At 35.5% G+C, this 11,462-nt stretch overlaps 1 pseudogene; it reads right to left on the minus strand.

Annotated features, from left to right (window-relative positions):
• Positions 1-7,566: 7,566 nt before the first annotated feature.
• LOC137501907 (3-hydroxyisobutyryl-CoA hydrolase, mitochondrial pseudogene) overlaps positions 7,567-11,462 on the minus strand; it is a 24,922-nt pseudogene continuing 21,026 nt past the window's right edge.

Raw genomic sequence — 11,462 nt, forward strand, 5'->3', positions numbered from 1 at the left:
ACATTAAGACATATGACAGAGAAAAGATGGAGTTTGGAAAAGACGTAGTGATGACATTTATTGACATTGAGAAGGCTTATGACAGTGTGCCCTTGCTATGGGACACATTAAGGAAAAAACAAGTTAACAGAGTGGAAGTGCAAATGATTTAAGATATGTACAAAAATTGTGTTAGTGGTGTGAAGACTAGTATGGACCAATGGTTTTAAGTTGAAACTGGTCTCCGACAGGGAAGTGTATTATCCCCCATACTATTCATCATAGTCATGGATGAAATTCATAAGAACATTAAACAGAGATTGTGAAGACAGGCAACAAAATCCATGTTGTTTGCCAATGATATAGTGATATGGGGTGAGGATGAAATGGAAGTGCAAAAACAAGTAGATGTATGGAATCAAGAGATAGAACAATTTGGGATGAGAGTAAGCACAGAGAAAAGTAAAACAATAGTGATGACAAGGGGAAGGAAGGAAGGACAGAAGGAATGAAGAGGAAAGATAAAACTGAATGGTAAAATTCTGGAAGTGGTTAAAAGTTTCAAGTACTTGGGAAGTGTGATCACAGAAGATGGAAAGATTACTGAGGAAATTGAAACAAGCAAACAGCTTCTACCAGAGTGTAAGGGGTATTCTGCGGAACCAAGATGTCCCAAAGAAATGTAAGAAAGTATATTATTCAACCTATTATGAACCCATACTTATGCAGCTGGATCGTGGTGTACAACAAAACGAGAGGACAGTAGAATACAGGCAGCGGAGATGAAATTCCTACGAGGTATCGAGGGCAAGACCAGAAAGGATAGAATTAGAAATGAAGAGATAAGGAAAAGGACAGGAATCTTGAAACTTCAAAACAGGATAGAAACAAAGCTAAAGTGGTATGGGCATATGATGAGAATGGGAGAAGAGAGGGTGCCAAGAAAAGCTTTTTCAGAGAAGTTAAAAGGAAAGAGACCACGAGGAAGACCCCGAAAGAGGTGGACAGATTCGGTGTGGGAGTGCATAGAGAAGAGGGGAGGAAAACCAGAAGATGTACTTAAAAAAGGAGAAGAGTGGTGGAGAGTCAGGGAGCGATTAAGGTCCTTGATTCACAACATGATCCAGGAAGTTGGAAACGGGAAATGAAGATGATGATGATAACAGCGTAATTGCAAAAACGACAAAAGGGAACAAAAATGGCACTGCAGTTTATTTTTTGGAACATCAGTGAAATATTCCCAGGCCAATGATTTCTTACTGGTAGCCATCAATTTGCACTAAAAGTACTGTATTGCCTTTACGCCAGTCAAATGATTAAGCTTAAGCTTAAATAAAATGACTGATTTTTCTTCGTGGGTTGAGTGTGATGCTGCAAATCTTATTTTAGCTTGTTTGTGTATTATTCCCTGCAAATAGAAGGCCAAACTTCTGTTCATGATGTAGCCTGTTGTTCTTAGTGTGCCGTGTAACCATGATGTAGAAAGCATGCACTGCTTGTGCAAGACCAACTACAACCTATCAATCCTTAATGGAAAATCCAATATGGCAGAAACATTGGGCCACTGTCTGCTGTGAGATGCAGCTGGGCATTAATTCCTAATAATATTTATAACACCAATAACGTTCATTATCTTCGTAAAGAAGACTTAGTATATGAAATATAAATCATGTTTCCATAGTTAGAAAACAAGAAATGGTTTAAAATAATATACCAAATCGAAACAAGTCTTCGACCAACTTACCTAACCCTACACCAGTACATTTGACAGTGAGAAAGTGTAAGTAATTAATATTTGTTGGTAAAAAAACAACAACACATTACAAGAAAAACACAAATCATCCATAAGAGTGAAATGACATATCGTACTCAATAAATAAGATATTCAGCAAGCAAGACTACTTTCAATATGTACCTGACTCGCTTACATAACCCTACAACACATACACTTGAAAATGACAAAGTTTTACAAAAATTCGGTTTGGTATAAAACTGATGCACATGATGATGATGACAACCTCCCTCGTCAGAGGTTACTTAGGAATTGGGCAAAACATAAATCATCTTGTACCATTTATTTATAAGAGAAATATATGAGATATTCCATTTCCTTCAGCACTTTATTTAAAAACTGTTTATAAACATATGAAGTATCAAAAATATACAACTTTTAAGGAATTGTAACAAAATTTCCCTTGCACATCATGTTATCACAATACAGTATGTGCCATTAACTTGCACAGTTTAGGCATAATGTCAAATTGAAATATCTCCAAATATAGTTATTTGCTAATATATAATATCCGCAGATACAAAAGATAAAATCTTTGGTTTAATAACAACTTATCAACAGCTTCAAAATAGTGTCTAAATATTTTTTTGTGTGACACTCTGAGATAAATTGTTATTAGGTAATTATTTATAACATAACATCAGAGTGAGTATAAAGCTATTAATACAAAATATCTACTACTGTACTTTTCTCATCTCTAATACATTAAATACAACTTTTAGACCTATTGACTCAGAATGTCGGTGGGATTTATCTTTATCCATCCTAAGTAGAATTAACAACTGTATGGAAATATTAGTAAAGGATGATTGTAAAATAATGAAATTTAGGCAGCTGGTCTTGATTCACATGGCAAAAGGATCCAAAACTATCACATCTCACATTTAGTGTTCCAGGCAAAATAAATATATATATTTACACACCAGAATAGTAGAAAATATTAAAGGCACATTTTCCTTGGTGATACTTTATTTTAAAAATGAATAGTTATGGAATAAAGATATTGTGATGATGTTCAAAGGAGGGAAAACTCTTGACATTTTTGATAAAGACAATTATAAAATAAAAATACAAGTACCAAACCTACCTACCTATCAAAACTGAATTTTACATTTAAACCTGAATTTATAACTGTATACTGTATATATTTTTATACAGTATATATAAAATCTGAAACTTTGAAGGTCCACAATCTTAAGTTTATAATAAAATTTACTTGTCTAACACATGTTTTATATAATGCTGGGACCATACCAGACAATTTTGCCTATTTAAAAAATACCTGAGAAGATACAAACAATTGTCAAGAATCTATAAATTGTAAATTATCATGAAACGTAGTGGTGGTGGTTGTAGTTTTAGGGGGCATAACAAAGGTATTATCAGAGCCTTCTTAACATTAATTGAAGCAGAATGAGACACTGAGTTAGCTACAGGATTTGGGTCACTAGCTGAGAGGTTGCATTTAGGAAATGGTGGATTTGAACTTCACAACTGGCAGTCCTGAAGATTGTTTTCCGTCGTTTCCCATTTTCACACCAAGCAAATGCTGGGGCTTTACCTTAATTACGGCCATATTTGCTTCCTGCCAAATCCTAGCCCTGCCCTATCCCATCATCACCACTAAACCTGTCTGTGTTAATAAGCCATCAAACCCACAGAAAAAGAAAGGCAATTGTTAAAAGGAAGAAAATGACTATGAAAAGTGAGGAAGACTCCATCGATTTTGCAAACCTTTAAGACAAGAATCAATAGAGACCTGATAGTCTTAAAAGGATGTCAGAGTTTCAGAATTTTGTCATGTGCCGAAAGCCAGTAGGCCTATGGAGTTGTCACATTTTGACACTCTTAACCCACAGTCGAATCGACGGGGTAATGCTGCGTCCTGCTTTACTGAAGGTAAAGGAAGGTAGTACATTAAAAACTCAACATATGGCATTACATCATTCTTTATATCTGAAGGAAGTCTCTTCAGCTGTATTTGAATCGTGTTTAGGAGATTAACCACATAAATTGAAGATAGCATTGAGCTGATGTCACACGTATTCAGTGAGTAAAGATGAGCATGTGCGAGGCTATTACCGAGTGAGAAGTCATGGATATTTTACTGAATAGTGGTTGTGAAGAAGATTATAATATATCTGAAAGTTCTTCCTGTGAATTGACTGATGTGGATACGTTATCTGTGTTTAGTGAAGTTAGTGATAGTAATATGAGTGAAGAAGAAGATGTAAATATTATGAACGTAAATGTTCCGACGCACCGCAAGAAAAAACAGAAAGTGGCATAGTTCATATTTTTCACTGTAATGTAGCACATTCCATTGAAATGATTATATTTGAGTATTTCTATGAAAGTCTGACATCACTTGAGCCAGTAATTGCAGTGATATTATCATTTAAGCACAGTCTTGCATAGACCTTATAAACACCTGCATTTAAATGATAATTTAAAGGTCTGGAACTGATGTTTATAATATAAGGTAAGCGGATGGGTTAAATTGCAGTAGAGATCTTGGGAACAAAAGAACAACCAACAGTGAAGGTTAGCTGACCAAGGGAGGTTGCTAGGAATAATGAGATAGAGGCACCTTGCAGTAAACAAAATAATTATCTCCTACCATTAACCATAAATGAAAAAGGAAGAGGTCACCAAAAGAAAGGGAAAGGTGTGAAAATAAGACTCTCAAACCCTGTATCATCAGGGTCAGAGGAGAACCTATTTGATCAGGGGAAGAACAGATAAGAGGAGCCTAGCAAAATTTGTCAATAATAATAATAATAATAATAATAATAATAATAATAATAATAATAATAATAATAATAATTTGGAGACTCCTTAGCTCTATGTCCTGATCCTCTTTGATGCTTTATATAGGCTATTATTACAGTGGGCTTGCCACACCCAAAGGCATTTTATAACTAACTGCTAAGTTTCAATGAAGCCGCTCCTAATCCAGAGAAGACACACCTCTGTAAGTGCACCTAACCTAGAGAACAGTCACTGCCTGTTGGATTTTACCACTGGAGAATTAGTAGAACCAGCTAAAGGTGCTCCTTCATGTGAAACCAATGGCCCCTTGTCACTAACAATGATTTATTTTATGAGCTGTATCAGTAGGGACAAAAATTTTCAAAATCTATTTCTGTTGCACACGAACAAGAGACAGGTAAGAGACAAAAGAAATGGCAGCTATTATATGTGTATTGCCAGAGTTAGTTATACTCCAAGAATTGGAAATTAACTACAAAAACAAATTTTGGTATAACACAGTGAAAATTACAATATGAACACATGATCATTTGATAGCATTCCAATAAACTTTATGACAAAACGGTTAAGAGTTAAATTCACATGTAGAACTGAAGAAACAAACAAATGTATCATAACTCAAATCAATTCAAATTTAGAACATGTTTCTCTCTTTTCAGTACCCAAACGAATAAACAAAAAGTCCTGCAATATTTTAGTGCTAATCTTGTCCCTTCCCATCCTTTTCAGATGTACGTATGGAAAGTTTTAGTGAATACAGCAAGCAACAGTTTATGATGTTCTGATTTTCATGATACATTCTATATTACAGAACAAATATTTACTTTGACTCTCCAAAATACTTTCCTATAATGTGCTCCCTAAATAAGATTTTGTTGCTGTCCCTTGATGTTTAGGTTCTGGGTTCTACAAGGGAAACCAGTTGCAAAATGAGTAAGCTGCCTCTTCTAACAAGAAAGAAATTATATGAAGCTTCAATGTTAGTGATGTAAAGAAATAAACAAATGAAAAATCTAGTCATATGCAGAAATATAATGCAGGATGAGAGAACAACAGAAAGAGGAGACAAAATCTCTAATATTCTGTATCTTTTGAAAATTCTACACTTGTGTACCTATAATGGTGAACATTAAAGTTGTATTGCAGTTTGCCTATGGATTAATGCTTAGGAATCTTTTTTTTCTCTTATGTAATCATCACAATGAACACACTGTCTTTGCACACAGAAATACATTCGATTACACCAATTGTGAATGAAAACTTGTTTATGTCAGGTGAATCAAAAGGTCTGCACAGAAACTGAAGTAGCCCATACAGAGGTTTAAGTACAACATTTGTAAGGAAACATACAGTCCAGGACAAAACCCTGCATCTGGGCAAGTTGGGGATGTCAGGAACAATATAATGGACAACTTATTTTTCCAAAATACTTTACATTCCTCAATCAATGAGGTTATGATGTTCATTCACAGTGAAGTTAGACGACACTGGACAATTAATGTTTTTAACAGAAGCTGTTCGAAATGCCACCCACCACATTCAATGCAGGCATCACATTGGCAAAGTAGACTCTGGCAGAGGTAACCACAAGATATAACTTCACTGTATGCACGAATGGTTATCACTTCACTGATTGTCATTTTCGAGATTGCTCTACATTCCTAAACAATTCAGAACTAAAATAAATTGTCCACTATGTCATTCCTGGCATTTCCAGACTTGGCCTGAAGCAGGGTTTTATCCTAGACTATATCCTATTTGAAAGTACTGTATTTTTTTTTTTTTTTTTTAATTTCAACCCTCTATACACCCTATGAATAGAAGTACCTGTTTTTCGCAAAGCACAAAATCGCAAAATTTTATGAATGTTTACAAATTCGGCTCAAAACATAAAACTATTTTTAAGCAAAATTTCAAAATAATTGACAAAATTATGTGGAATCACTCTGCGATCCAAGGAGAATAATGAAAAGTGATTTAGAAAATGACCAACTCTCTCATCTAAATCAAATTCCCATTCTATGATAATTTTCTACATCAGAATATCTTGAACCAAACACAGTGTTTAGGGATCTAGTTGGTAGTTCATGTAGAGAAGTTAAAAGTATGGATGTGTTTGCCACTCTTCATCTTTCCCTGAAATCAGAATATGGGCATTTTGTGGAAGCTGTAGTGAAAGCTTTGTGGATCCCAGTCAGTAATGTTAATAGTGAGAGGTCATTTTCAATGTACTGTAACATGTCTCACAAGAGAACAGCTCTGACTTCCAGTAATATGGAACTCATGGTATCAGTGTCTTTTTCAGACATATATTGTATATGTAGGCTATGCCCTACTTGTTAAAGTGGCAGGATAATTTATTTCCAAACATCCATGTTTTGATATACATAACATGTCTTTTCAGCAGAAGATTAACTTTCGCATTTCTTGCACATGTGTAAAAATAACAATATGTTTACTACAAATATGCTATCAACTACCCTTTGTTTTAACACTTACTGCTGAAATGTGGCCATAAAATCTTAGCTAAATTATTGACAAAATAAATAGCAAAAAATATACCAAAATAACTTCCTAAAAAATGACTAAATTAGACAAACTTTTCATAAAAAACAGGTGCCTCTATTTATGAATCACCCTGTGTAATAACATTTAGGCTAGCAATGAGCTTCTGGAGAAATATTTACAAAGTTTTATCCAAAATATGGCATGTAGCACTTTCCATTACTTCTTATAATGCAGAGGATAGATTGAATGGAAACTAACACAAGCCCATGAAGAAGGGGTCTAAATATGTACTTGAATGTCTCTTCCTAATTCTCAAGACCAATAACACCAACAAGTCTGCATTATATGTAAGCTAGGTATACTTGGTTTTCACCCATACATTATCATTTGTAATTATTTATTATTCAAATTGTAATATTGCTTAGTGTACCACTCCTTTGCAATCATTCAGTTGCTGATCGTAGCAGAAAGAAGGAGATTAGATTAGTTCTCAGTAGACAGGTTCTCTCCAGGTTCCTGATTTCATTACTGATGAGATTTCTCTGAAAATTACAAGAATACCAAATTAAAAGCTAGCTGGGAAATATTTATAACAGTTTATTTCCACAAGAATTAATCTTAATAATATGTCTGCGACTTAAAATGAGACTACGCTAATGGAACACAAGTAGACGTTGAGAGAACACTTGACTGATTAGAAAGAGGAGTCGTTCATGGACAATATCTGAATTACAAAACTAAACATTCTATACCCATAATATAGTAACTCATTTAATATTGCAATAATATCGCAATCCATCAAATTAATATTTGAAGAACAAATTATTAATGTGTTATTTTTATAACAAGTGTTGGAATACTAAGGGTGAATTGCATAGTTTGAATGAATTTACAGCAAAATGCTTAAATACAGTTATTCTCTGAATCTTGTTTCAAATTTAACTATGCAACAGCAAGGAAAGTGAAAAAGTAAGTTAATCACTTGTTCCAGACAAACGTCTCATTCTCTCCATTATAAAAATGTAAAAAATTTAAATTTTGAAGGATGTAATTTGAAAGTGAATCAGTGACACTCAAATTTAACCTGGAGCTTCAATAAAAAACAAATTCAGTCTAGGCCACCAATAAAAACCTACTGAAACCAAAAATGTTCTATTGTCAGTTTTACCATGCGCTATGTCATGAAAATAAAAAATTAATTAGACTGAAGTCTATAGAGCACTAAGACCCAAAGGTGAATAACCCTTTATTTTACATTCTATTGGTTCTTGTCTTCTAGATTCACATTAAACTTCAGCAGTCAATTGCAGATATAACCATAAAGTGAAAGTTTGTCACCTGTGGTACTGTTTGACAAGGTGAAGTAAAACCCAGTCGATTATGAATAATCCTGCACTTCTCCTCTTTTCTTCTTGCCATAGAGGTACTGCTCTATTCGTAATGAATATTAAATATAAAGGCAACGTAAACATAAAAACTACATGAAAATCCACAGACTGTTTCCAGTCGTTTGACCGGGTAAGGAATGGAATGAATGAAGCCCCCATCTAGTGGCGAGGACATGAATTGTATCAACTGCCGAAGCCTGCCACACTCCTCTGAAGCAATAATTAATGACCGACAAATGAAATGATACTGGAGAGTGTTGCTGGAATGTAAGAAGACTTGAGAAAATTCTATCCCGCCTCTGCTTTGTCCAGCACAAATCTCACATGGCGTGACTGGGATTTAAACCACAAGTGGTACAGCAGGAAGTTTATCAAAATAACTGAACAAGAATAAACGGACAGGGATGACAATGCTGGACAAGCTTTTAACTATATCAAAATCTGCTCTGCCAAATATCCCTGTGCAAGAAACATTCTGTTTACATCAGCTACGGGTTAACTGTTTCTGCATTTACGACAGTGGTGTGTTCTGAACCTCAGCTACCCCAGCACTGCTGGGGCAAATAATTTTGTACTTATATTTTCTTATTACTCCTTAGAATGTTTCCTTATCAAGCTAAAACAAACTGAAAACAGCTAAGCGAAGGCAAGTACAGCTGTCACGATAACCTGTTCGCTCTACCATAGTCCAGGTCTCTCCAGCGAGTCAGGTTTCTTTGCCGGTGTGAAAGAGAGCTAACCCAGCAAAAATCAAGTTGCCTGGTTGGTGCATGAGCCTTAAGTCCTCTTCTCTTGGGGAGGCAGGTTGACAGCTGTTGACCTCGCCCGAGATTAACAGTGTCTTACGGTGGCGAAGCAGCTAGCTTGGCTACATGTTAGTTCTTATAGTTAACACATACTTGCACATATTCTTGCTAATAAAATAGCCATGTTATAAAATGAATTGTAATAAAAGTATTTATTTTATTTCTGGATTTTGGCATGTGTGAAGATTTTGGGAGTGATTCATTGATGGCACATGTAAAGCATGTTTTTCGATGCACACAGAAAAATATTTAGGTTGCCAACACGAACACAGAGCCAAGTGCAAAGTACAAGCATTTTGTATTTGGTCGCTTTGTATGAGTGGGTTTGCCTCTAATGGTGGTGTGAATTTTTGTAGCATTCCTCTTAGATCATAGGTTAATTTTTCTTGCTCATTTTGTTTAGGCTGATTCTCCACGAGCAGGTAAAATGTCGCTGTTCGCCCGCCTGACCGCTCAAACTTTTTGCCTATTCTACACGAGCGGTTGAATTGACGCCTGTAAACAGCGCCAAAAACGCTGGCGACACACGCAGCCATTCTCCACCAGCGATAAACCTGCCATACTGTAATGATGGGTGTCTTACGAATAAGTTGTGTTGTCGGAGCTGTTCAAGTACAGTTATTAGCAATATTAAAAAAGAAACCTGGTAAGAAAAGACGTTGGTGGACTCGCCCTGCGTTATCGAATCGGCTCACCACTGGACAATTTCATTTAACGTTTTACGAACACAGGAGCTATCCAGAAATGTTTTTCCAATATTACAGAAGTCAGTTGCTTCATTCGATGAGCTGTTTGAACTTATTAAGGTGCTTATTACTAAACGAGTGAAATACCAGTTTAGGTGAAGGCCTGAAATTTAATTCTCAAAAATTTATATTATTAGTGGTCTTATCGATAAATATTACATAACTCAAGTGATATAGAATTAAATTTCCGATCATTTATGTCCTGTATATGTTTACTGTACCAGCTATGATAACAGAGACATTCATTAATTTGTATTTTTGTTGCTAAGTCCATATCAACGCCGAATCAGGAGAAAATGGGTTAACAGAATATAATGAAAATCGGCACATAGAGTCCTCGTCATCTGCTTCCTCTTCTGAAACATCCACGGAATTTTGTCTGATAACATTTTCAAAACGTCCCGGTGAAATATGCCCTGTTCTCTTGCTAGTGCTTTGTTCCGTCTCTCCTCCTTTCAATGCTATTCAGAAGTTTATTTATTCTTTCCTGTTCTTTCTGATCCATTAAGTCAAAGATACAATCCGCTAACTGAACAAAATAACTAAAATACAGGCAAAAGCAGTAAAATAAATATCAGAAACTCAGTACGCCACAGGACACGCGCAACCGAAAGCACCGCTAATATACACTTTCAATCATTGCATAAACACAATCACACCTGAGGGATCAACAATGCTGAATTTGCTACCCAATACTTCCTAGTAGGATACGATTGGGGTGAGGAAGCCATACAACAATCACTTAACAACTGGCGAACAAACAAATGCTGCGCTTCAAAAGACCGTGGGCGCCTCCTCCCGGGTTAAGACTAGCAGCATTAACTGTTTTTCATCATCATTTTCATTATGTAGGGCTGGTTGACCATTACATATATTGTTGTTTGGGTCATGAGTTCAAAACTGGTTTGATGTAGATTTCCATGCCACCCTATCCTGCGTTAACCTTTTCATTTCTACTGTACATAACTATTGCATTCTTACATCTACTCTAACCTATTTGATATTCAGACATTGAACCACCCCTACTATTCTTACCTGAAAAAACCTTGTTTCAGAAGAAACCATTGTGCTACTGGAAAAGTTGCAAAGGAGCATTTTACTACCTTGTTATATGCAAGCATGGGTGTGTTTACAAAATAATACTAGTACAGATATTATTTGCAGCTTTCATACAACTATACAATCTTATTGTAAATACCACTTAGACTTACAATATACATACAATTCTGTTGGTTGGGCACATGCTGAAGTCAATGCAACCGTCATTTGGGAGAGCTCAAACACATATCACAGACATTCTAGCCATCTTGTAACAATGAAAAAAAGGGACGGCCATCTGCAACTAATGTGTTTCATGGTATTAAACCAGTCCATGGTTATAATACAAAATCTATCAACCTGGAATGAATAAATACATATCCAACACGGTGAAATAAAGGTTATCGCCTCTAGTAGGAGGGAAAGCTGAAAT

Source organism: Anabrus simplex, chromosome 8, assembly GCF_040414725.1.
Source record: "Anabrus simplex isolate iqAnaSimp1 chromosome 8, ASM4041472v1, whole genome shotgun sequence".
In the NCBI taxonomy this organism is placed as follows: domain Eukaryota; kingdom Metazoa; phylum Arthropoda; class Insecta; order Orthoptera; family Tettigoniidae; genus Anabrus; species Anabrus simplex.